Here is a 27,260-nt window from a genome sequence, read left to right as displayed (position 1 = left end):
TCCTGCCGTTTAATACCAGACTGCTGCTTGTTTCTGGCATTTAACGCCAGTTTGTTGCTTCTTTCTAGTGTTTAACGCCAGTCTGGTGCTTCTTTCTGGTGTTTAACGCCTAGAATGGTGCCAGACTGGGTGTTAAACGCCCATTCTGCTACCCTTACTGGTGTTTAAATGCTAGTAAGTTTCTCCTCCAGGGTGTGCTATTTTTAATGCTGTTTTTTATTTTTCTTGAATTTTTGCAATTATTTTTGTGACTCCACATGATCATCAACCTAAAAAAGAAAATAACATAGATAAATAAAATTAGGTTGCCTCCCAATAAGCGCTTCTTTAATGTCAATAGCTTGACAGTGAGCTCTCATGGAGCCTCACAGATATTCAGAGCATTGTTGGGACCTCCCAATACCAAACTTAGAGTTTGGATGTGGGGGTTCAACACCAAACATAGAGTTTGGTTGTGGCCTCCCAACACCAAACTTAGAGTTTGACTGTGGGGGCTTTGTTTGACTCTGTATTGAGAGAAGCTTTTCTTGCTTCTTCTCCATGGTTACAGAGGGAGATCCTTGAGTTTTAAACACAAGGTAGTCCTCATTCAATTGAAGGATCAACTCTCCTCTGTCCACATCAATCACAGCTTTTGCTGTGGCTAGGAAGGGTCTTCCAAGGATGATGGATTCGTCCTCATCCTTCCCAGTGTCTAGGATTATGAAATCAGCAGGGATGTAAAGACCTTTGACCTTTACTAGCACGTCCTCTACCTATCCATAAGCCTTTTTTATGGATTTATCTGCCATCTCTAATGAGAATTTGGCAGCCTGTACCTCAAAGATTCCCAGTTTCTCCATGACAGAGAGTGGCATGAGGTTTATGCCTGACCCCAGGTCACACAAAGCCTTCTCAAAGGTCATGGTGCCTATGGTACAGGAAATTAAGAATTTACTATGATCCTGTTTCTTTTGAGGTAATGTCTGCCTAACCAAGTCATTCAGTTCATTGGTGAGCAATGGGGGTTCATCCAACCAAGTCTCATTACCAAATAACTTGGCATTCAGCTTCATGATTGCTCCAAGGTACTTAGCAACTTGCTCTTCAGTATTATCTTCACCCTCTTCAGAGGAGGAATACTCATCAGAGCTCATGAATAGCAGAAGTAGGTTCAATAGAATCTCTATGGTCTCTAGATGAGTCTCAGATTTCTTAGGTTCCTCAAATGGGAACTCCTTTTTGTCCAGAGGACGTCCCATGAGGTCTTCCTCACTGGGATTCACGTCCTCCTTCTCTTCTCTAGGTTCGGCCACACCAAGTAAGGTTATGGCCTTGCACTCTCTTTTTGGATTCTCTTCTGTATTGCTTGGGAGAGTACTAGGAGGAGTTTCAGTGACTCTCTTACTCAGCTGTTCCACTCGTGCCTCCAAATTTCTAATGGAGGACCTTGTTTCATTCATGAAACTTACTGTGACTTTAGATAGATCAGAGACTATGTTTGCTAAGCTAGAGGGGCTCTGCTCAGAATTCTCTGTCTGTTGCTGAGAGGATGATGGAAAAGACTTACTATTGCTAAACTTGTTTCTTCCACCATTATTAAAGCCTTGTTGAGGCTTTTGTTGATCCTTCCATGAGAGATTTAGATGATTTCTCCATGAGGGATTATAGGTGTTTCCATAGGCTTCACCCATGTAATTCACCTCTACCATTGCAAGGTTCTCAGGATCATAAGCTTCTTCTTCAGAAGATGCTTCTTTAGTACTGTTGGATGCATTTTGCAATCCATTCAGACTCTGAGAAATCATATTGACTTGCTGTAACACCCTACCATACAGAGTCTTATGCTTAAGTCATAATTCAGAGATGGCAAGGTATTACGACCTCTAAAATAAAAATTTAGTACATATAGTAGTATGAATGATTGATTATAACTAGGAGCCTTTGTAGAAAAAGGGGTAAACAAAAACCATCGCAACTCTAAAGCACAACACTCCGATCGACAACGTAACGAATAAGGATAAACCAACGCGAGAATTATATATATATACAAAGGAGTGTCAAAAATAGGAATATCAAGACTCAAGATCCGGCTGCGAAGATAACCGGTCCGAGCATAGCAATATATACATATGATAAAATAAGGAAACCCCAAAGGAAACCCAAAGGGACACAAATACATAAAACCTATTCTCCAAAATCTCCCATAAGAGGAGTCATCACAGTTTGTATTATTTAATGGAGATAAAAGTATCTAAGCAAAACATATAAACCAAAACATAGTCCCCAAGAACAAGGAATCTTCGCAAATCTAGAAGTCTCCAGCATGCCTCAGCGGGAAACCGTACGTCCTGCATCTGAAAACCACAAAATCCGCATGGGTGAGAACCAGAGGTCCCCAGCATGGTAACAGCTTTCACATATATAATACATAATAATGGAGGAAAGCCAAAGGCAATCCTAGAACTTCCTCCAGATAATATCAACGCTTATAAACAAGCTAAACCATAAAGGGCATCTGACTAAAGATTCTTCAGTCTAACTAATACTTCCCTTTCCAATTCCTTCAGACCTCCCAACCACCAGCAGGAGTATAAAGTAGCAAACACAGTTATATCAAGCAAGAAATATACAATTAGGAACAAGTAAGGCATTTAGACAATTAGCAAGTAATATGCAGTCAAATAGGCAATCTTAAACAATTCACATAATATGCATATGATGAATGCCTGTCCCTAGTGGCTGATGATATCATCTGTCGGTTATAGAGCCAACCCAACAAGTCCTGGCAGTTAACCATTGGACTGTCCCTCTGTCACGCATCCCCAACTCGAGTTATACTCATCATAAACTTGATCATAATCATGATCTATATCCATCACCTTCACTGGTGAATATTTACGGGGGCGAGCTCATCCGGGTCTTTCATAGTGCCCGGCCACACTTATGACATAGGGTCAAAAGAGTATCAAGTCTCAACCTGGAGCACGTGATGGCTAGCCACTGCTACTACCCAGGGAAACTCGTATCTCCGATAGTGGAAGTGCAAATCACAATTATCAATAATCCAGCATAAACATGCATGAATTCTCATCCATGGATCAACATCCATACCAGCCATTCCGGCTCACGGTTAAATCCATAACCAGCCAATATTCATAGCATACACAGCTATTCCGGCTCACGGTTCAATCCAGAACCAGCCAATTCATAAACAATTACAGCCCTTCGGCCAATGGCATACAAGCACTTCCACCACCATCCTCCACATCTCACATAATCATCAATAATCCTCATTGATAATTCATTTTCCCTTGCTTCACTCGCAAGTTACCACATCCACTAGCTCCTTCTCTCATAGCTAGGCATATCATAATAATTTAAGATATAAGTGGTGAGATCGGAGGCTTAGAAGTATGAAATTTGGCTTTTAAAACTCAAAAATCAACTTTGGGATGAAAACAGGTCCGCGCGTACGCGCACTCCACGCGCACGCGTGGATGGCCTCAAAAACTTCATCGACGCGCAAGCGTCATGCGTGCTAACGCGTGGATTAAAAACTTGCCAAACGACGCGCACGCGTCAACCACGCGTACGCGTGGGTGTCCTCGTGCCCCAGGCACAACACTGGCACAATCCTGGCATAACTCTCTGGAAAATGGCTGGGCATTGGGTGCAGCACAATCGGCGCGCCCGCGCACATCACGCTCACGCGTGGATGGCATTTTCCGGAAGAACGGCGCGCACGCGCCAAGTGCACCCACGCGCAAGGGGTCATTCTGCTAAAAATTTTCTAAGTTAAAAACTGCAGAATTCACCAATTTAAACCCCAATCTTCCAACGGACATAACTTTCTCATTTTAAATCGTTTTTCACCCGTTCTTCGAACGGCATGGACATCCCGGATCCAATTTCATTTCTAAATAGATTTGGCACAAAACAGAGATCCGTAGTCCAAGTTATGTCCCACCAAAGTATGCCCAAAAACCATGTTTTTCATAAAAACCACAAAGTGCCATTTTTAAAACAAGCCATTTCCAACTCTTTTCAAAATCAATCAAAACATGCCATTTTCATCCCTTTTCTTTGAAATCAATCAAAATATATCAATTTCAACATCAAGCCTCCTCAACTCACACATTGACACATTACCACAATATACAAAATCACTATCTCATCATTCTAACCCACTTCACCCAAGTGGCTCAAACTCAACATGTTGACATATCATATACTCTTCCTCATGCCAATTCTCGACAACACCAAATCCAATAAATCATCATTGTACGCAATCAATATCATACTCACCATCAACATGGTTCAACCCACAATTCAACCATAACCAATCATCAAGCATATATCACAACATGCATATTTCTCATACAACATACCATCAAGGCATCATTAATCATCATCACATATATGACCACATCATATATCTCAATCATTCAACAACATCAACATTTCAATGCCCATCTTAGGGCCTCTAGCCTAAGTATTTCCTACCACATTACATATTAGATACGGGAAACCGAAACCATACCTTAGCCGATTTTCCCAAGCTCCACCGGAGCACTTCCAAATCACTTATCCACAAGCTCTCAAGGCCTCAACACCTCCAAGAACAGATTTTTCACCACCAAACCCTTTCCAAGCTTTTCAAAATCACCAATCAAGCTCCAATATTCACATATACACAACCTAAGCCACAACCATCATACCCATACACAACATCTCAAAACCCAAACATCATAAAATCACAAATTACACTAGGGTTGAGAATCTTACCACACCCAAGGTCCAAGGAGACAAGATTAACCTTCTCCTTCAAGAGAGTTGGGTCCTATAACATCAAAGAACCCAAAATCTCAACATTTCACCCATGAAACTCGAAAATAAGGGCTGAGATTTCGAACAGCAACACATGGCTTACCTCAAGATTGGTTGTATGGGTTTTGTAGAGCTCTCCGCGGTGAACGCGTGGCCGCAAACGGAGCGGCAATCGGAGCTCTAGATCAAAAGTTATGGTGGTTTGAAGATCAACCAAGGGAGAGAACTTGAGAGAGTGTTCTTCCTCCCTTTCTCTCTAATTTCAGCTTGTGTGTGTAACAAATGAGGAGAGAGAGTGCTGAAAACTAGGGTTTTGGTTAAGTTATGTTGGGCCAAGGGCCCACTTTGGGTCCAATTGGCCCGGTTTGGCCCGTTTGGTCCAATCTTGGTCCGAATTCTATAAAATTGGTACCAAAATTCTCGTCTCAATCTCCTCTACCACATTTAGCCATAAAAATCACATTTTAGGCTTCCTAGAATAAATTCTCATTTATGGGTTAATTAGCCGTTAATTAACCGGGTTTTACATTCTACCCACCTAATTGGGAATTTTGCCCACAAAATTCAAATGCAATTACCTGAGAATAAATGCGGATAGTCCGTTCGCATCTCCGACTCAAGTTCCCAAGTGTGTTCCTCAACACCGCCTCGACTCCATGCCACTTTGACTAATGAAACCTCTTTTCCACGCAACCGTTTGATACTAGTATCATCAATTCTGACTGGAGCCACTGGAAGCGTCAAATCTTCCCTTAACTGAACCGACTCAGGTTCTAACACATGGCTAGCATCAGGAGTGTACTTCCAAAGCTGCGACACGTGAAACACATCGTGCAGATTCGAAAGATGAGGTGGTAGAGCCATCCGATACGCCACCGGTCCAATCCTCTCTAGGATTTGAAATGGACCAATGTATCGAGGATTCAACTTCTTTGCCTTAATCGCCCTACCTACTCCCGTGGTCGGAGTAACCTTAAGGAAAACATGATCTCCTTCCTCAAATTCTAAGGGCTTTCGCCTCTGATCGGCGTAACTCTTTTGACGACTCTGCGCCGTAAGCATCCTATCACGGATTTTCTTGACTTGTTCAGTAGTCTCAGCTATCATTTTCGGCCCCAACAAGCTTTTCTCTCCAGCTTCATACCAACATAGCGGAGATTGACATTTCCTCCCATACAAGGCCTCATACGGAGCCATTCCAATGCTCGCATGATAGCTATTATTGTATGCAAACTCCACTAATGGCATATACTGATCCCAACTCACCGGTTGGTCCAAAACACAAGCTCTCAACATATCCTCTAGTGTTTGGATTGTCCTCTCGGATTGACCATCTGTCTGAGGATGGTAAGCCGTGCTCAAGCTTAATCGGGTTCCAAAAGCTTTCTGAAATGCACCCCAAAACCTTGAAGTGAAACGAGGGTCTCTATCAGAGATTATAGTAGCAGGTATACCATGAAGTCTCACAATCTCCTTTATGTATAACCGTGCTAACTCCTCAAGGGTGTAAGTCATCCGAATGGGTAAAAAGTGAGCTGACTTCGTCAGTCGGTCCACAATCACCCAGATAGCATCAAAAACAGCCCTAGTCCTTGGCAATCCCGACACAAAGTCCATTGCAATACTTTCCCACTTCCATTGCGGAATCTCTAAAGGTTGCAACATCCCGAAAGGTCTTTGATGTTCAATCTTTACCTTTTGACAAGTTAAGCACTTTGAAACATATTCCGCCACATCATTCTTCATACCCGGCCACCAGAACATTGCCTTTAAATCATGGTACATCTTAGTACTTCCCGGGTGAATGGAGAATCCGCTTTTGTGTGCCTCCTTTAAAATATCTTGTCTCAAAGTGCCAACATCCGGCACAATGATCCTACCCTTGAATCTCCATAACCCATCTTTTTCTTCTGACACTCTCCACCGTTTTCCTTGCTCAATAGCCGGTAACACCTTCCATAACGCTTCATCATTTTGATGAGCCTTTAGGAGTTCGGACTTAAAATCACTTGAGATCTCTAATCGGCTCAAACACAAAGTTCCGGATACTTCTCGAGCACCAATTTTCAGACTCTCGAATCCCTTGAGCAACTTCTCCTCTTGAAGCATCATCCAAGCCGCATATAACGACTTCCGACTCAACGCATCTGCCACTACATTCGCCTTTCCCGGATGGTAATGCAACTCAAAGTCGTAGTCTTTCAACAATTCCATCCACCTTCTCTGCCTCATATTGAGCTCTTTCTGATCAAAGAGATACTTCAAGCTCTTATGATCAGAGAAAACTTGGAACTTAACCTCATAGAGATAATGCCTCCACACCTTCAAGGCAAACACAACCGCAGCGAGTTCCAAATCATGCGTAGGGTAACTAACTTCATGAGGTCTCAACTGTCGTGAGGCATACGCCACCACATTACGATGCTGCATCAGCACGCATCCTAGTCCCTTCAATGAGGCATCACAATACACCTCAAATGGCTCATTCGGCTCGGGTAACACTAACACAGGTGCAGTGGTCAACTTCTTCTTCAATGTCTGAAAGCTCTCCTCGCACTCAGGAGTCCAAACAAACGGAGTGTCTTTGCGGGTTAACTTTGTCATTGGCAAAGCTATCTGTGAAAAGCCCTTGATAAACCTTCGGTAATAGCCAGCTAAACCCAGAAAACTCCTTATCTCCGTTACGGTGGTTGGTTGCTTCCAATCCATCACAGCCTCCACCTTAGTTGGATCTACGGCCATTCCCTTCTTACTCACCACATGGCCCAAAAACTTCACCTCACTCTTCCAAAACTCACACTTCGATAGTTTTGCATAGAGTTTCTTCTCTTTTAGAATCTGTAACACGGTCCTCAAGTGTTCCGCATGCTCTTCTTCAGTCTTGGAATAAATCAGTATGTCATCAATGAAGACAACAACGAATTTATCCAAAAACGGACGGAAAACTCTATTCATGTAATCCATAAACACTGCAGGAGCATTCGTCAACCCAAAAGGCATTACAGTGTACTCGTAATGACCATAACGAGTCCTAAAAGCGGTCTTAGGGATATCCTCACCCCTCACCCTTATCTGGTGATAACCGGATCGCAAATCGATCTTGGAGAAAACTCCAGCTCCTTGTAACTGATCCATGAGATCATCAATTCTCGGCAATGGGTACTGATTCTTTATTGTAACATTGTTCAGTTGCCTGTAATCCACACAGAGTCGCATACTCCCATCCTTCTTCTTTACCAGTAATACTGGAGCACCCCACGGAGAGACACTTGGTCGTATAAAATTCTTTCCCAACAAGTCCTCTAATTGACACTTTAACTCGTTCATCTCTAACGGTGACATCCTGTAAGGAGCACTTGAGATTGGTCCCGCCCCGGGCACCAACTCAATAGCAAACTCAACCTCTCAGTTAGGTGGAAACTCATCAATATCATCAGGAAACATTTCCGGAAACTCACACACAACCGGAATCTGTTCCAACCTTTGATCATCACCCGAAACACCCACAGCTAACAACAGGATACCCTGACATTCGGTTCCGGAACAGTTCACCATCATCGAATTCAAGTAATAATTATTCACCACGACCGGCCCTTCTGTATCTTCCGGCATAAAGTACACCGACTTTGTAGAACAATGTAGCAAAACATGGTTCTTAGATAACCAGTCCAATCCCAAGATAAGATCAAGACCAATCATCGGTAAGCAGACTAAATTATGAACAAAATCACGCTGCTTGAACCTAAAGGAAACTTTCGGGCATCCTAGCCTAGTTACCATGGCTTCATGGGTAGCATTGTACACTCTTAGATCATATCCTAAAGTTACAATCTTCAATCCTAACTCATGGGCTTTCTTAAATGCAATGAATGAATGTGATGCTCCCGAATCAAATAAAGCATTTAAAGTTTGTCCAGCCATTTCACAGTTACCTCGAATAAGTGTCTCAGATCCCTCAGCTCCTATAGCTGAAGTGGCGAACACCCGACCAGTCTGCTGTGTTTTCCCTGCACCTTGTTTTTTCTTCTCCGGGCAGTTTGGGACCTTATGTCCCGCCTTACCACAGAAGTAGCACAAACCCCATCCGGCCATGCGCGGGACTCCCAGATGGTGACTTCCACACCTAGCGCAAGCTTGCTCATTCTGTGGCTGCTTCCCAAACCTTTTTCCTTGGGAGTTGTTGTTGTTGGGCCTCCTAAAAGAGCCTCCCCGCTTGAAAGGCGGACCTCTAGGTGCAAAGCTCTTCTCTCGGTTCCGTGAGAATGATCCCTTGTGACTCCCTCTCTCAGCAGCTGCCTTCTTCACATACTCTTCAGCAACCCCACACTTGTTCGCCAACACAATGGAAGTTCTGATCTCTATTGGTCCCTGAGCTCCATTTTCGTCGTTGCCATGGTTGCTCATCTGTTGTCCAAGAGCCTCTGCAGTGGCCCACATAGCCGCAGCCATGTTCCCCAATGCCGCCATAAGGTCTACCGGTTTTTTTCGAGTTATTCTCCGGCGCACGAGCATTCGTACGACCTCTCACACTACCTCTACTGCGTCCACGAGGCGCCATCTGGTTCCTATACACACCAAACAATCGATATTAAGTTGATCAGTCTCAATATCGGAAGTCTAGTGCTTCAAAGTCCCAAATGCATGCTCATGAACGTTTATGCCAATTATATCAAGCAGATATACTAATAGCACATAACACACACACAGAGAATGCACAGAAGCATAATCAGTCCATCCCTCAGGCTCTACAGGAACGAACTGCTCTGATACCATAATGTAACACCTTACCATACAGAGTCTTATGCTTAAGTCATAATTCAGAGATGGCAAGGTATTACGACCTCTAAAATAAAAATTTAGTACATATAGTAGTATGAATGATTGATTATAACTAGGAGCCTTTGTAGAAAAAGGGGTAAACAAAAACCATCGCAACTCTAAAGCACAACACTCCGATCGACAACGTAACGAATAAGGATAAACCAACGCGAGAATTATATATATATACAAAGGAGTGTCGAAAATAGGAATATCAAGACTCAAGATCCGGCTGCGAAGATAACCAGTCCGAGCATAGCAATATATACATATGATAAAATAAGGAAACCCCAAAGGAAACCCAAAGGGACACAAATACATAAAACCTATTCTCCAAAATCTCCCATAAGAGGAGTCATCACAGTTTGTATTATTTAATGGAGATAAAAGTATCTAAGCAAAACATATAAACCAAAACATAGTCCCCAAGAACAAGGAATCTTCGCAAATCTAGAAGTCTCCAGCATGCCTCAGCGGGAAACCGTACGTCCTGCATCTGAAAACCACAAAATCCGCATGGGTGAGAACCAGAGGTCCCCAGCATGGTAACAGCTTCCACATATATAATACATAATAATGGAGGAAAGCCAAAGGCAATCCTAGAACTTCCTCCAGATAATATCAACGCTTATAAACAAGCTAAACTATAAAGGGCATCTGACTAAAGATTCTTCAGTCTAACTAATACTTCCCTTTCCAATTCCTTCAGACCTCCCAACCACCAGCAGGAGTATAAAGTAGCAAACACAGTTATATCAAGCAAGAAATATACAATTAGGAACAAGTAAGGCATTTAGACAATTAGCAAGTAATATGCAGTCAAATAGGCAATCTCAAACAATTCACATAATATGCATATGATGAATGCCTGTCCCTAGTGGCTGATGATATCATCTGTCGGTTATAGAGCCAACCCGACAAGTCCTGGCAGTTAACCATTGGACTGTCCCTCTGTCACGCATCCCCAACTCGAGTTATACTCATCATAAACTTGATCATAATCATGATCTATATCCATCACCTTCACTGGTGAATATTTACGGGGGCGAGCTCATCCGGGTCTTTCACAGTGCCCGGCCACACTTATGACATAGGGTCAAAAGAGTATCAAGTCTCAACCTGGAGCACGTGGTGGCTAGCCACTGCTACTACCCAGGGAAACTCGTATCTCCGATAATGGAAGTGCAAATCACAATTATCAATAATCCAGCATAAACATGCATGAATTCTCATCCATGGATCAACATCCATACCAGCCATTCCGGCTCACGGTTAAATCCATAACCAGCCAATATTCATAGCATACACAGCTATTCCGGCTCACGGTTCAATCCAGAACCAGCCAATTCATAAACAATTACAGCCCTTCGGCCAATGGCATACAAGCACTTCCACCACCATCCTCCACATCTCACATAATCATCAATAATCCTCATTGATCATTCATTTTCGCTTGCTTCACTCGCAAGTTACCACATCCACTAGCTCCTTCTCTCATAGCTAGGCATATCATAATAATTTAAGATATAAGTGGTGAGATCGGAGGCTTAGAAGTATGAAATTTGGCTTTTAAAACTCAAAAATCAACTTTGGGATGAAAACAGGTCCGCGCGTACGCGCACTCCACGCGCACGCGTGGATGGCCTCAAAAACTTCATCGACGCGCAAGCGTCATGCGCGCTAACGCGTGGATTAAAAACTTGCCAAACCACGCGCACGCGTCAACCACGCGTACGCGTGGGTGTCCTCGTGCCCCAGGCACAACACTGGCACAATCCTGGCATAACTCTCTGGAAAATGGCTGGGCATTGGGTGCAGCACAATCGGCGCGCCCGCGCACATCACGCTCACGCGTGGATGGCATTTTCCGGAAGAACGGTGCGCACGCGCCAAGTGCGCCCACGCGCAAAGGGTCATTCTGCTAAAAATTTTCTAAGTTAAAAACTGCAGAATTCACCAATTTAAACCCCAATCTTCCAACGGACATAACTTTCTTATTTTAAATCGTTTTTCACCCGTTCTTCGAACGGCATGGACATCCCGGATCCAATTTCATTTCTAAATAGATTTGGCACAAAACAGAGATCCGTAGTCCAAGTTATGTCCCACCAAAGTATGCCCAAAAACCATGTTTTTCATAAAAACCACAAAGTGCCATTTTTAAAACAAGCCATTTCCAACTCTTTTCAAAATCAATCAAAATATGCCATTTTCATCCCTTTTCTTTGAAATCAATCAAAATATATCAATTTCAACATCAAGCCTCCTCAACTCACACATTGACACATTACCACAATATACAAAATCACTATCTCATCATTCTAACCCACTTCACCCAAGTGGCTCAAACTCAACATGTTGACATATCATATACTCTTCCTCATGCCAATTCTCAACAACATCAAATCCAATAAATCATCATTGTACGCAATCAATATCATACTCACCATCAACATGGTTCAACCCACAATTCAACCATAACCAATCATCAAGCATATATCACAACATGCATATTTCTCATACAACATACCATCAAGGCATCATTAATCATCATCACATATATGACCACATCATATATCTCAATCATTCAACAACATCAACATTTCAATGCCTATCTTAGGGCCTCTAGCCTAAGTATTTTCTACCACATTACATATTAGATACGGGAAACCGAAACCATACCTTAGCCGATTTTCCCAAGCTCCACCGGAGCACTTCCAAATCACTTATCCACAAGCTCTCAAGGCCTCAACACCTCCAAGAACAGATTTTTCACCACCAAACCCTTTCCAAGCTTTTCAAAATCACCAATCAAGCTCCAATATTCACATATACACAACCTAAGCCACAACCATCATACCCATACACAACATCTCAAAACCCAAACATCATAAAATCACAAATTACACTAGGGTTGAGAATCTTACCACACCCAAGGTCCAAGGAGACAAGATTAACCTTCTCCTTCAAGAGAGTTGGGTCCTATAACATCAAAGAACCCAAAATCTCAACATTTCACCCATGAAACTCGAAAATAAGGGCTGAGATTTCGAACAGCAACACGTGGCTTACCTCAAGATTGGTTGTATGGGTTTTGTAGAGCTCTCCGCGGTGAACGCGTGGCCGCAAACGGAGCGGCAATCGGAGCTCTAGATCAAAAGTTATGGTGGTTTGAAGATCAACCAAGGGAGAGAACTTGAGAGAGTGTTCTTCCTCCCTTTCTCTCTAATTTCAGCTTGTGTGTGTAACAAATGAGGAGAGAGAGTGCTGAAAACTAGGGTTTTGGTTAAGTTATGTTGGGCCAAGGGCCCACTTTGGGTCCAATTGGCCCGGTTTGGCCCGTTTGGTCCAATCTTGGTCCGAATTCTATAAAATTGGTACCAAAATTCTCGTCTCAATCTCCTCTACCACATTTAGCCATAAAAATCACATTTTAGGCTTCCTAGAATAAATTCTCATTTATGGGTTAATTAGCCGTTAATTAACCGGGTTTTACACTTGCTGAGTCAACATTTTGTTCTGAGCCAATATGGCATTCAGAGCATCAATTTCAAGAACTCCCTTCCTCTGGGACGTCCCATTACTCACATGATTCCTTTCAGAGGTATACATGAACTGGTTATTTGCAACCATGTCAATGAGTTCTTGAGCTTCTGTAGGTTTTTTTTTAGGTGAATAGATCCACCTGCAGAATGGTCCAATGACATTTTAGACAATTCAGACAAACCATCATAGAATATATCCAGGATGGACCATTCTGAAAGCATGTTAGAAGGACACTTTTTGGTCAGTTGCTTGTATCTCTCTCAAGCTTCATAGAGGGATTCACCTTCTTTTTGTCTGAAGGTTTGAACATCCATTCTAAGCTTGCTCAGCTTTTGAAGAGAAAAGAACTTGGCTAAGAAAGCCGTGACCAACTTATCCCAAGAGTTCAGGCTATCTTTAGGTTGAAAGTCCAACCATGCTCTAGCTCTGTCTCTTACAGCAAAAGGGAAAAGCATAAGCTTATAGACCTCAAGATCAACTCCATTGGTCTTAACAGTATCACAGATCTGCAAGAATTCAGTTAAGAACTGAAAAAGGGTCTTCTGATGGAAGTCCATGAAACTTGCAATTCTATTGCATCAAAGAAACTAATTGAGGCTTAAGCTCAAAATTGTTTGCTCCAGTGGCAGGGATTGAGATGCTTCTTCCATGGAAGTTGGAATTTGGTGCAGTAAAGTCACCAAGCATCTTCCTTGCACCTCCACCATTGTTGTTGGTTTCGGCCATCTCTACTTTTTTTTCGAAAATTTTAGTAAAGTCCTCTTAAGAGTGTTATGTTTTAGCTTCTCTTAGCTTCCTATTCAGAGTCCTTTCAGGTTCCAGATCTGCTTCAACAAGAATGTCCTTGTCCTTGCTCCTGCTCATACGAAAAAGAAGAGAACAGAAAAGAAGAAAAATCCTCTATGTCACAGTATAGAGATTTCTTTATATAAGTAGAAGAATAAGAATGAAGAAAGAAGAAGAAAAATTCGAACACAGAGAAGGGAGGGGTTCGAATTTTGAGAAGAGAAGTGTTAGTAAATAAATAAAATAAATAGAAAGAGATGAGAGAGAGAAGAAAATTCGAATTTTAATTAAGAAAAAAGAAAAATATTTTTGTTTTTATTTTAATTATTAGTTAAAATTCGAAAATTAAGAGAAGAGGTAAAATAAAATTAAATTTTAAAACAAATAGTTAAAAAAAGAATTTTGAAAAAGAGGAAGGTGATTTTCGAAAATTAGAGAGAGAAAAGTAGTTAGGTGGTTTTGAAAAAGATAAGAAATAGTAAAACAAACAAAAAATCAATTAGTTAGTTGAAAAAGATTTGAAAATCAATTTTGAAAAGATAGGGAGTTAGAAAAGATTTTTGAAATCAAATTTTTGAAAAAGATATGATTTGAAAAAGATATGATTTGAAAAAGATATGATTGAAAAGATATGATTAAAATTTATTTTGAAAAAGATTTAAAAAAATAAATTAAAAAGATTTTATTTTTAAAATTATAATTGATTATTTGACTAACAAGAAACTAAAAGATATGATTCTAGAATTTAAAGATTGAACATTTCTTAACAAGAAAGTAAAAAACTTCAAATTTTTTAATCAATCATATTAATTGTTAGTAAAGTTTTCTAAAATTATGAGATAAAATTAAGAAAAAGATTTTGAAAAACAATTTTAAAAAATTTTCGAAAATATAAAAGAAAAATGAAAAAGATTTGATTTTTTGAAAAAGTTTTGAAAAGATAAGATTTTTAAAATTGAAATCTTGACTTGACTAAAAAGAAACAACTTATTAAAAATTTTTGACTAAGTCAACCCAAAGATTTCGAAATTTATGAGTAAAATAAGGAAAATCTATTTTTTTATTTTTTGAATGTAATGAGGAAAGAGAAAAAACACAAAATGACTCAACACATAAAAATTTTGGATTAAAACAAATGATGCATGCAAGAACACTTTGAAGATCATGATGAACATCAAGAACTTATTTTTGAAAATTTTTAAGAAAAGAAAACATGCAAGACACCAAACTTAGAAATTTTTAATGTTTAGACTCTAAGAATTCAGAAATGCATATGAAAAACAACAAAAGACACAAAACAAGAAAAAATCAAAGATCAAACAAAGAAAATCCTCAAGAACAACTTGAAGATAATGAAGAACACATGCATAAATTTTTCAAAAATTTTTAGAAAATTAAAAAGATACAATTGACACCAAACTTAAATATTGACACTAACTCAAACAAGAAACACAAAATATTTTTGGTTTTTTATGATTTTACAAATTTTTTTTTGAATTTTTCAAAAATTATTTTTAGAAAAACGAAAAAGTAGAAAAATTCTTGAAAGATTTTTGAAAACTTTTTGAAAATAAAATAAGAAGAAAATTACCTAATCTAAGTAACAAGATGAACTGTCAGTTGTCCAAACTCGAACAATCTCCGACAACGGCGCCAAAAACATGGTGCACGAAATTGTGATCTCAATGGCGCCAACAACTTGGTACGCACAATTGTAATCTCAACTCTTTTTCACAACTTCACACAACTAACCAGCAAGTGCACTGGGTCGTCCAAGTAATAAACCTTACGTGAGTAAGGGTCGATCCCACGGAGATTGTCGGCTTGAAGTAAGCTATGGTCATCTTGTAAATCTCAGTCATGCAGATTCAAATGGTTATAGAGTTTTAATAATTTTAAAAGATAAATAAACATAAAATAAAGATAGAGATACTTATGTAATTCATTGGTGGGAATTTCAGATAAGCGTATGGAGATGCGTTGTTCCTTTTGAATCTCTGTTTTCTACTGCCTTTATCCAATCCTTCATACTCCTTTCCATGGCAAGCTGTATGTTGGGTGTCACCGTTGTTAATGGCTACTTTCCGTCCTCTCAGTGAAAATGGTCCTCTACGGTTTCTGTACGGCTAATCAACTCTCGGATTGCTCGTCTCGATGAAAAATACCATGCACAGATATCGTATGGCTAATCAGCTGTTGGTTCTCGATCGTGTAGGAATAGGATTTACTATCCTTTTGCGTCTATCACCATGCCCTACAATCGCAAGTTTGAAGCTCGTCACAATCATCCCTTCCCAGATCCTACTCGGAATACCACAGACAAGGTTTAGACTTTCTGGATCTCAAGAATGCTGCCAATGGATTCTAGCCTATACCACGGAGGTTCCAATCTCAGATTCAGATGTCCATTGTCAGAGGGGAGTCGATGTGAATCGTTGATTAGAAACCCAAGAGATATACATTCAATCTTGTTTTCATGTAGAATGGAAGTGGTTGTCAATCACGCGTTCATAAGTGAGAATGGTGATGAGTGTCACATAATCATCACATTCATCATGTTCTTGTGTGTGAATGAATATCTAAGAATAAGAATAAGCATGAATTGAGTAGAAGAGCAATAGTACTTTGCATTAATACTCGAGGAATAGCAGTGCTCCACACGTTAATCTATGGTGTGTAGAAACTCCACCATTGAAAATACATAAGGACAAGGTCTAGGCATGGCTGAATGGCCAGCCTCCCCAAATGGCATATGAATTCGAAATTAGGGAAAAAGATCCCAGTACAATAGTTAAAAGTTCTATTTATACTAAACTAGTTACTAGGATTACAGAATTAAGTAAATGATGCAGAAATCCACTTCCAGACCCACTTGGTGTGTGCTTGGGCTGAGCATTGAAGCTTTCATGTGTAGAGGTCTTCCTTGGAGTTAAATGCCAGTTTTTAACTTGTTTCTGGCGTTTGACTCTAGCTTGCAACTTGTTTCTGGCGTTTAACGCCAGAATAGGGCAGAAAACTGGCGTTGAACGCCAGTTTGCGTCGTCTAAACTCGGAAAAAGTATGGACTATTATATATTGCTGGAAAGATCTGGATGTCTACTTTCTAACACAATTGAGAGCGCACAATTTAGACTCTTGTATCTCCAAAAATTCCATTTCGAGAGAAGGGAGGTCAGAATCCAACAGCATCAGCAGTCCTTCTTCAGCCTCTGAATCAGATTTTTGCTCAGGTCCCTCAATTTCAGCGAGAAAATACCTGAAATTACAGAAAAATACACAAACTCATAGTAAAGTCCAAAAATGTGAATTTTGCTTAAAAACTAATAAAAATATACTAAAAAGTATCTAAATCATACTAAAAATTATATAAAAACAATGCCAAAAAGCGTATAAATTATCCGCTCTTCAATAAGCTAGAATCAATTGGCAGCATTCTTGAGATTCGGAAAGTCTAAACCTTGTCTATGGTATTCCGAGTAGGATCTGGGATGGGATAACTGTGACGAGCTTCAAACTCGCGAGTACTGGGCGCAGTGACAGTGCGCAAAAGGATCATTGGATCTTATTCCAACATAAGTGAGAACCGACAGATGATTAGCCCTACGTACCCCGTAGCCAGACCATTTTCACTGAGAGGACAGACAGTAGCCATTGACAACAGTGATCCCCCAACATACAACTTGCCATGAAAAGGAGTATGCATGACTGGATGAAAGCAGTAGGAAAGCAGGGATTCAAAAGGAAGACAGCATCTCCATACGCTTATCTGAAATTCCTACCAATGAATTACATAAGTATCTCTATCCTATTTTATGTTTTATTTATCTTTTGATTATCAAAACCCCATAACCATCTGAATCTGCCTGACTGAGATTTACAAGATGACCATAGCTTGCTTCAAGCCGACAATCTCTGTGAGATCGACCCTTACTCACGTAACGTATTACTTGGACGACCCGGTGCACTTGCTGGTCAGCTACGCGGAGTTGTGAAGAAAGTGTGTGAGATCATGATTTCGTGTACCAAGTTTTTAATGCCGTTGTTGGGGATTGTTCGAGTTTGGACAACTGACGGTTCATCTTGTTGCTTAGATTAAGTATTTTTCTTTTTATTTTGTTCTTCAGAATTTTTAAGAACGAATTCTAGAGTTTCAGATGATGCTTTTATCATCACAGGAGCTAGTTGATTCTCATCAATTTGGCTGTTGTATGTAATGTCCTGCTGAAGCTTTAGACTAACATTGCATGATTCGTGGAATTCTTATTAAAAGTTTTGAGTTTCTTATTTTCTTTTTCAAAATAATTTTTGAAAAATAAAAAATACAAAAAAATATACAAAAAAATTTATAAAATCATAAAATAAAAAATAATTTGTGTTTCTTGTTTGAGTCCAGTATCAAATTTCAAGTTTAGTGTCAATTGCATGTTTCTATTTTTCTTGCATATTTCAAAAATATATGCATTGTGTTCTTCATTGATTTTCAAGTTGTTCTTGATGATTTTATTTGTCTGATCTTTAAATTCTCTTGTTTTATGTCTTTTGTTGTTTCTCATGTGCATTCTCAAATTATTTTCTTTTCTTAAAAATTTTCAAAAATGTGTTCTTGATGTTCATCATGACCTTCAAAATGTTCTTGATGTTCATCTTGACATTCAAAGTGTCCTTGCATGCATTCCTTATTTTGATCTTAGTTTTTCATGTCTAAATTCATTATGTTATTTTCCTCTCTCATCATTAAAAATTCAAAAAAATGCAAAATTATGTCTTTTCAAGTCAATAATACAGAGAATTGAAGATTCAGAACATACAGTAGAGGAATCACAGAGAAAAAGCTGGGTGTTCAAAACGCCCAGTAAAAAAGGATTTCTGGCATTTAAACGCCAGCCAGGGTACCTAGCTGGGCGTTTAACGCCCAAGGAGGTAGTTAAGTGGGCGTTTAATGCCAGGATAGTACCAAGGAGGAACAAAGATAAAGGCATTCTTGTTGAAACTGATCCTGAACCTGAAAGGACCTTGAAGAGGAAGCTAAGAGCAGCTAAAGCACAACACTCTGAAAAGGACCTGACAGAAAATTTTGAAAAGGAAGCAGACAAAACAACCATGGCCGAACCCAACAACAACAATGCAAGGAAGGTGTTTGGTGACTTTACTGCACCTACTCTTGACTTCTATGAGAGAAGCATCTCAATTCCTGCCATTGGAGCAAACAACTTTGAGCTTAAGCCTTAATTAGTTTCTTTGATACAACAGAATTACAAGTTTCATGGACTTCCATTGGAAGATTCTCATCAGTTCTTAGCTAAATTTTTGCAAATCTATGACACTGTTAAGACCAATGGAGTTGATTCTGAGGTCTACAGACTTATGCTTTTCCCTTTTGCTGTAAGAGATAGAGCTAGTATATGGTTGAACTCACAACCTAGAGACAGCCTGAACTCTTGGAAAAAGCTGGTCAATGCCTTCTTAGCTAAATTTTTTCCACCTCAAAAGATGAGTAAGCTTAGAGTGGAAGTTCAAACCTTCAAACAGAAGGAAGGTGAATCCTTCTATGAAGCTTGGGAAAGATACAAGCAATTGATCAGAAGGTGTCCTTCTGACATGCTTTCAGAATGGAGCATCATAGGTATCTTCTATGATGGTCTGTCTGAGTTATCCAAGATGTTATTGGACCATTCTGTAGGCGGATCTATTCATCTGAAGAAAATGCCTACAGAAGCCCAGGAACTCATTGAAATGGTTGTAAATAACCAATTCATGTACACTTCTGAAAGATATCCTGTGAACAATTGGACAACTCAGAAGAAAGGAGTTCTTGAGATTGATATTCTGAATGCCATATTGGCTCAGAATAAATTATTGACTCAGCAAGTCAATATGATTTCTCAGAATCTGACTGGATTGCAAGCTGCATCCAGCAGTAATAAAGAAGAATCTTTTGAAGAAGAAGCTTATGATCCTGAGAACCTGCAATGGAAGAGGTGAATCACATGAGAGAACCCTATGGAAACACCTATAATCCGTCATGGAAAAATCATCCAAATCTCTCATGGAAGGACCAAGAGAAGCCTCAATAAGGCTTCAACAACAATAATGGTGGAAGAAATAGGTTTAGCAATAGCAAGCCTTTTCCATTATCTTCTCAGCAACAGACAGAGAACTCTGAGCAGAGTTGTTCTGACTTAGCAACCATAGTCTCTGATCTATCTAAGACCATACTAAGTTTCATGAATGAAACAAGATTCTCCATTAAAAATTTGGAGACATGGTGCACGAAATTGTGATCTCTACTTTTCACAACTCAAATAATCCCCGGTAATGAATCCAAAAACTTGGTGCTCAATACCATGGTACAAACATAATTTCACAACTTCGCACAACTAACCAGCAAGTGCACTAGGTCGTCCAAGTAATAAACCTTACGCGAGTAAGGGTCGATCCCACGGAGATTGTTGGTATGAAGCAAGCTATGGTCATCTTGTAAATCTCAGTCAGGCAGATTCAAATGGTTATAGATGATTTATGAATAAAGCATAAAATAAAGATAGAGATACTTATGTAATTCATTGGTGAGAATTTCAGATAAGCGTATGGAGATGCTTTGTCCCTTCCGTCTCTCTGCTTTCCTACTGTCTTCATCCAATCCTTCTTACTCCTTTCCATGGCAAGCTGTATGTAGGGTTTCACCGTTGTTAGTGGCTACCTCCCATCCTCTCAGTGAAAATGTTCAACGCACCCTGTCACGGCATGGCTAATCATCTGTCGGTTCTCAATCAGGTTGGAATAGAATCCAGTGATTCTTTTGCGTCTGTCACTAACGCCCAGCCTTCAGGAGTTTGAAGCTCGTCATAGTCATTCAATCATTGAATCCTACTCAGAATACCACAGACAAGGTTTAGAGATTCCGGATTCTCTTGAATGCCGCCATCAATTCTAGCTTATACCACGAGGATTCCGATTAAGGGATCCAAGAGATATCCACTCAATCTAAGGTAGAACGGAGGTGGTTGTCAGGCACACGTTCATATGTGAAAATGATGATGAGTGTCACGGATCATCACATTCATCAAGTTGAAGAACAAGTGATATCTTAGAACAAGAACAAGCTGAATTGAATAGAAGAACAATAGTAATTGCATTAATACTCGAGGTATAGCAGAGCTCCACACCTTAATCTATGGTGTGTAGAAACTCCACCGCTGAAAATACATAAGAACAAGGTTCAGACATGGCCGAATGGCCAGCCTCCCAATAATCTAAGAACTAGACGTCCAAAGATGATCTAGAGATCTAAAGTGATCAAAAGATTCCAGTGATCAAAAGATGAAAATACAATAGCAAAAGGTCTTATTTATAGAGAACTAGTAGCTTAGGGTTTACAAAGATGAGTAAATGACATAAAAATCCACTTCCGGGCCCACTTAGTGTTTGCTTGGGCTGAGCATTGAAGCATTTTCGTGTAGAGACTTCTCTTGGAGTTAAACGCCAGCTTTTGTGCCAGTTTGGGCGTTTAACTCCCATTCTTGTGCCAGTTCCGGCGTTTAACGCCAGACAGTTTTGAGCTGATTTGGAACGCCAGTTTGGGCCATCAAATCTCGGGCAAAGTATGGACTATTATATATTTCTGGAAAGCCCAGGATGTCTACTTTCCAACGCAGTTGAGAGTGCGCCAATTGGGCTTCTGTAGCTCCAGAAAATCCACTTCGAGTGCAGGGAGGTCAGAATCCAACAGCATCTGCAGTCCTTTTCAGCCTCTGAATCAGATTTTTGCTCAGGTCCCTCAATTTCAGCCAGAAAATACCTGAAATCACAGAAAAACACACAAACTCATAGTAAAGTCCAGAAAAGTAAATTTTAACTAAAAACTAATAAAAATATACTAAAAACTAACTAAAACATACTAAAAACATACTAAAAACAATGCCAAAAAGCGTATAAATTATCCGCTCATCACAACACCAAACTTAAATTGTTGCTTGTCCTCAAGCAACTGAAAATCAAACAGGATAAAAAGAAGAGAATATGCAATGAACTCCAAAAACATCTATGAAGATCAGTATTAATTAGATGAGCGGGGCTTTAGCTTTTTGCCTCTGAACAGTTTTGGCATCTCACTCTATCCTTTGAAATTCAGAATGATTGGCTTCTATAGGAACTCAGAATCCAGATAGTGTTATTGATTCTCCTAGTTAAGTATAATGATTCTTGAACACAGCTACTTTATGAGTCTTGGCCGTGGCCCAAAGCACTATGTCTTCCAGTATTACCACCGGATACATACATGCCACAGACACATAACTGGGTGAACCTTTTCAGATTGTGACTCAGCTTTGCTAAAGTCCCCAATTAGAGGTGTCCAGGGTTCTTAAGCACACTCTTTTTGCCTTGGATCACAACTTTATTTTTTTCTTTTTCTTTTTCTCTTTCTCTTTTTTTGTTTTTCTCTCTCTTTTTTTTTCAAAATTTTTTTTTGTAAATTCACTGCTTTTTCTTGCTTCAAGAATCATTTTTATGATTTTTCAAATCCTCAGTAACATGTCTCCTTTTTCATCATTCTTTCAAGAGCCAACCATTCATGAACAACAAATTCAAAAGACATATGCACTGTTTAAGCATACATTCAGAAAACAAAAGTATTGCCACCACATTAAAATAATTAATCTGTTATAAAATTCAAAATTCATGCAATTTTTTTTCTTTTTCAATTAAGAACATTTTTCATTTAAGAAAGGTGATGGATTCATAGGACATTCTTAACTTTAAGGCATAGACACTAAGACACTAATGATCATAAGACACAAACATAGATAAACATAAGCATAATTTTCGAAAAACAGGAAAATAAGGAACAAGGAAATTAAAGAACGGGTCCACCTTAGTGATGGCGGCTGATGACAGGTCATCATATACCCATTTTTTAAGCTAATTTCACTTGTTTTATTAGTTTTTATGCACTTTCTTGCATCCTAAGTAAGTGATTTGGAATGAAAATGCATAACTTCTTTAAATCAAGCAACCACCATTAAATTGATGCTAAATCATGAGGTTTGAGCTAAAATTAATTGATTTTTAATGATTTATAAACCTTATGAGTTTAGAGATACTTTGATTGGTTGTTTTGGTTTCTTGTAGGTGAAGAAAGGAAGAAAAGAGGAAAAACGTGGCTTAAGAAAGCGTGGCCCAAGAAAAAAAGAATGTGGCGCATGGAACGGAGGAAGCTACACTGCCTTCCAAGAGAGCACACTGCCCTCCAGGAGAGCAACATAATGAGCCAAACCATGAAAAACATCACTGCCCTGCCCACAACAAGGGCAGAGCACAATTTGATGCTAAGGATCAAAGAGAGCAAAAACTCTGCCCTGCCCTCCTCAAGAGCAATATCGGGCTTCACCCAAGAAAAATTCAAAAGAAATTGCTTCATAATGCTTCCTATGGGTTTCGAACCCAAGGACAAAGAGGAAAGGAGTAGCGCTCAAGCACAATAAAATCAAGTAAAAATTGGCTTGCTTTCATTCTCCCTGGATCGAACACGGCACCATGAGGAAACAAGGAACTAAGCATTACTTTGGTGCCAAGAAAACCAAAGAAAAAGAAGCAGCGTGTGCCTCCACCAAGTTTCGAACGTGGGACTTCACTTTTGGAAATATTGCCCTGCCCTCCACAAGGGCATGGCAGCATTTTGTGGTGCACGGCCAGCGCACAAGATTGGGCGCACCAAGGGAATCTCGGCCAGCAGCAGCGCGCACGGGCAAAATCTGGCGCACCAAGAAAACTCTGCCCTGCCCTCCACAAGGGCAGGGCAGCATTCTGATGCATCACATGCACGCAACAAGGGCCGCACGCACCATTTCCTGTTCTGCCCTCCACAAGGGCAGGGCAGCCTCCTGGGAGCTACTTTCTCATGGGCTGAAAATTGGATTAAAAATCCAATTTAATTCTTTTCTTCACCAAATCAAAAGCTCATCCAAATGCCAAAATCCAAGAATAGGAAGTGTATAAATAGGAGATAGTTTGATGTAATTAGGACCTCTGCTTTTACTTTTGACTTTTGAACCTTCTTTTGATTTTTGAATTTGGAGACTTCATTGAGAGCTAGGAACGGAGATTTGAGAGAATTGGGAAGGGGAATTGATCTCTCTTCTTCCTCGTTCTTGCTTGAGCATTTTTACTTCTCTTGTTTGAGTCTTGGGTGTGAAGAATTGAGGAATTTCTGTCTCAATCTCCAGTCAAGATCTCTTTAATTTCTCTTCTGCTTAATTGAGTTCAATTACATTTCCTTTACTGCTTCTTCTTTAATTTCTTGTTAATTGCTTTGTGAACTTGGATCTGGGAAGGTAATTGAGATCTAGACTTTGCTATCTAGTCTCTGGAGTCCTGAGATCCCATTTCCCCTGTTGGTTCTTCTGTGAACCCCTGCTGCAATTTAATTTCCCTTTCTATTTAAGATCTAACCGAATTCAAATCATCTCTTGCTTTGATAATTGTTGAAATTTAATTTCTCTTGCTTAAATTCTGAAATCCCAGTCCTCAAATCCCTTTTCCATTCAAGCAATTTATATTTCTTGCACTTTAAGTTACTGCAATTTACATTTCTTGCACTTTAAGTTTCAGTCATTTAATTTCTTGCTCTTTAAGATTCAGCATCTTTACTTTCAGTTCTCTTTAATTTCTGCAATTCATCCCTCTCCCTTTACATTTCCTGCTATTTACTTACTGTTGGATACAAAATCACTCAACCAATTTTTGATTCGCTTGACTAAATCAACCACTAAACTAAAATTGCTCAATCCTTCAAGCCCTGTGGGATCGACCTCACTCCCGTGAGTTTTATTACTTGATGCGACCCGGTACACTTGCCGGTGAGTTTTGTGTTGGATCGTTTTCCACACATCAAGTTTTTGGCGCCGTTGCTGGGGATTGAAATAGATTGACAATGATTAAGTGAAGTGGAGGTCTAGATCAAGCACTTTTTCTTTTCTGTTTCTTTAATTTTGACTAACATACTAACTGTTTGAATTTTTGCTTAAACTAACTAAAACTTCATTCTAGCAATAGATTGAAGTTTCACTGGTTTTCTGGATCTGTGTGTTTATTTTTGTGTGTTTGTATGTCAGGTACAGGAAGATCTTCCGTTACCCTCTCTGAAATTGACCAAAGAACTCTTCGAAGATTAAGAAGAGCTGAAAGAGGGAAGAACATCGTTGGAGAGGAAGAATCTGAGGAGGAATTCCAAGAGATGGAAGGAGATCTATCAAATCCCAATCAACCAGAAGGAGGAGCTAACAATAACCCACAACAAAGAAGAGTACTGGCTTCCTACACATTTGCAAATGCTAGACACTGTGGGAGTAGCATTCTTACCCCTAATGTCAATGCAAACAACTTTGAACTAAAGCCACAACTCATCACATTGGTCCAAAACAACTGCTCTTTTGGAGGAGGACCATTGGAGGACCCGAACCAACATCTATCCACTTTCTTGAGGATCTGTGACACAGTTAAGAGCAATGGAGTGCACCCTGACATATACAAGCTGTTGTTGTTCCCATTCTCTCTCAGGGACAAAGCCACTCAATGGCTAGAAACATTTCCAAAGGAGAGCATCAACACTTGGGATGATTTGGTGAGCAAGTTTCTTGCCAAATTTTATCCCCCTCAAAGGATCATAAGATTGAAGACTGAGGTGCAGACATTCACTCAAATGGAGGCTGAAAATTTATATGAAGCATGGGAAAGATATAAAGCACTGCTGAGGAAATGTCCACCAGAGATGTTCACTAAGTGGGACAAGCTACAGAACTTCTATGAAGGACTTACTCTGAAGGCTCAAGAGGCACTTGATCATTCAGCTGGAGGCTCCTTACAACTCATGAAAACTACAAAAAATCTCATTGATATGGTGGCCAACAACCAGTATTTCTTTGCTCACCAAAGGCAACGCCAACCATCACAAAGGAGAGGAGTAATGGAGTTGGAAGGAGTGGATTCAATCCTAGCTCAGAACAAAATGATGCAGCAGCAAATTCAACAACAGTTTGAGCAGATGGCCAAGAGAATTGACAGCCTTCAAGTTGCATCAGTGAGTGCCACAAGCCAACCATCAATTACTTGGGGGCAAAATGAAGAAATTCAAGAGGAGCAACAGCAAAAGCAAGTCCAATACATGCACAACCAAAATCTTGGAACAAATGAAGTCTATGGTGATACTTACAATCCCTCTTGGAAAAACCATCCCAACCTCAGATGGGGAGACAACCATAATCAAACTCAGCAGCCATGGCAAAGGAACTCAACTCAAAACAATTGGAAAAACACAAACCACAATAACCAGCCAAACACTAACCAAAACATATACAGAAAACCACAAAACACTTATCCCAACTCTAACCATTATCCACCCAATAACCACCCAACTAACCAAAACACCTACCATCATCCATCAACACCCCAAAACCAACCAATCTCACAAGACTCTCAGAGAATTACTAATCTAGAGATGCTCATGGAGAAGATGATGAAGAATCAAGAATTGACAACAAAGAACCAAGAAGCCTCCATGAAGAACCTAGAGAGGCAGATTGGGCAAATCTCCAAGCAGATTTCTATTGAAAAACCATCAAGCTCACTACCAAGTGACTCCATTCCTAATCCAAAAGAGGAGTGCAAGGCAATACAGTTAAGGAGTGGAAAAACCCTGCTGAAAGATGAAGAAGCCACCAAAAAGCCCAAGGAAAGTGACAAGAAACAAGTCGAAAAAGAGGCAGCCAATGATGAAGATGCAACAGCAAACAATCACCCTCAGAATCAACCTCAAGAAAAAGAAGATAGACCACAAAATCTGAAGAAGGGAAAGCAGATCATGGAAGAACCAAATCCAAGACAACATCAAGTGGAGAAGAGCTTGACACCTCCACTGCCTTATCCCCAAAGATTCCACAAAGAGACAAAGGATCAACATTTCTACAAATTCCTTGAGACTTTCAAGAAGTTGGAAATCAACATACCTTTGGCTGAGGCATTGGAGCAAATGCCTCTGTATGCCAAGTTCTTAAAGAAGCTCATCAACAAGAAAAGAGACTGGAATGAGAAGGAGACGGTAATGCTCAGTGAGGAATGTAGCGCTGTGTTACAAAAAGGAATTCCACCAAAGCTTAAAGATCCAGGGAGTTTTGTAGTATCATGCACCATAGGCAAATTAACCTTAGACAAAGCTCTCTGTGATCTTGGAGCTAGTATCAACTTAATGCCCCTGTCCATGATGAGCAAGCTTGCTATAGAAGAACTCAAACCCACCAGGATGTCAC

The 27,260-nt window shown here is 39.9% G+C and overlaps 2 non-coding genes across 2 annotated transcripts; one reads left to right on the top strand and one right to left on the bottom strand.

Annotated features, from left to right (window-relative positions):
- The first annotated feature begins 13,388 nt into the window (after positions 1-13,388).
- On the top strand, positions 13,389-13,496 carry LOC112699901 (small nucleolar RNA R71). The gene has a single exon (XR_003152833.1). It is a non-coding gene; the product is annotated as a small nucleolar RNA R71 (small nucleolar RNA).
- Positions 13,497-19,455: 5,959 nt separating this feature from the next.
- LOC112699689 (small nucleolar RNA R71) lies at positions 19,456-19,563 on the bottom strand. The gene has a single exon (XR_003152632.1). It is a non-coding gene; the product is annotated as a small nucleolar RNA R71 (small nucleolar RNA).
- Positions 19,564-27,260: the final 7,697 nt, after the last annotated feature.

Source organism: Arachis hypogaea, chromosome 6 (genome assembly GCF_003086295.3).
Source record: "Arachis hypogaea cultivar Tifrunner chromosome 6, arahy.Tifrunner.gnm2.J5K5, whole genome shotgun sequence".
NCBI classification, from domain to species: domain Eukaryota; kingdom Viridiplantae; phylum Streptophyta; class Magnoliopsida; order Fabales; family Fabaceae; genus Arachis; species Arachis hypogaea.
Note: the sequence above shows the minus strand (reverse complement) of the source record. Positions and strands in the feature narration are given on the sequence as shown.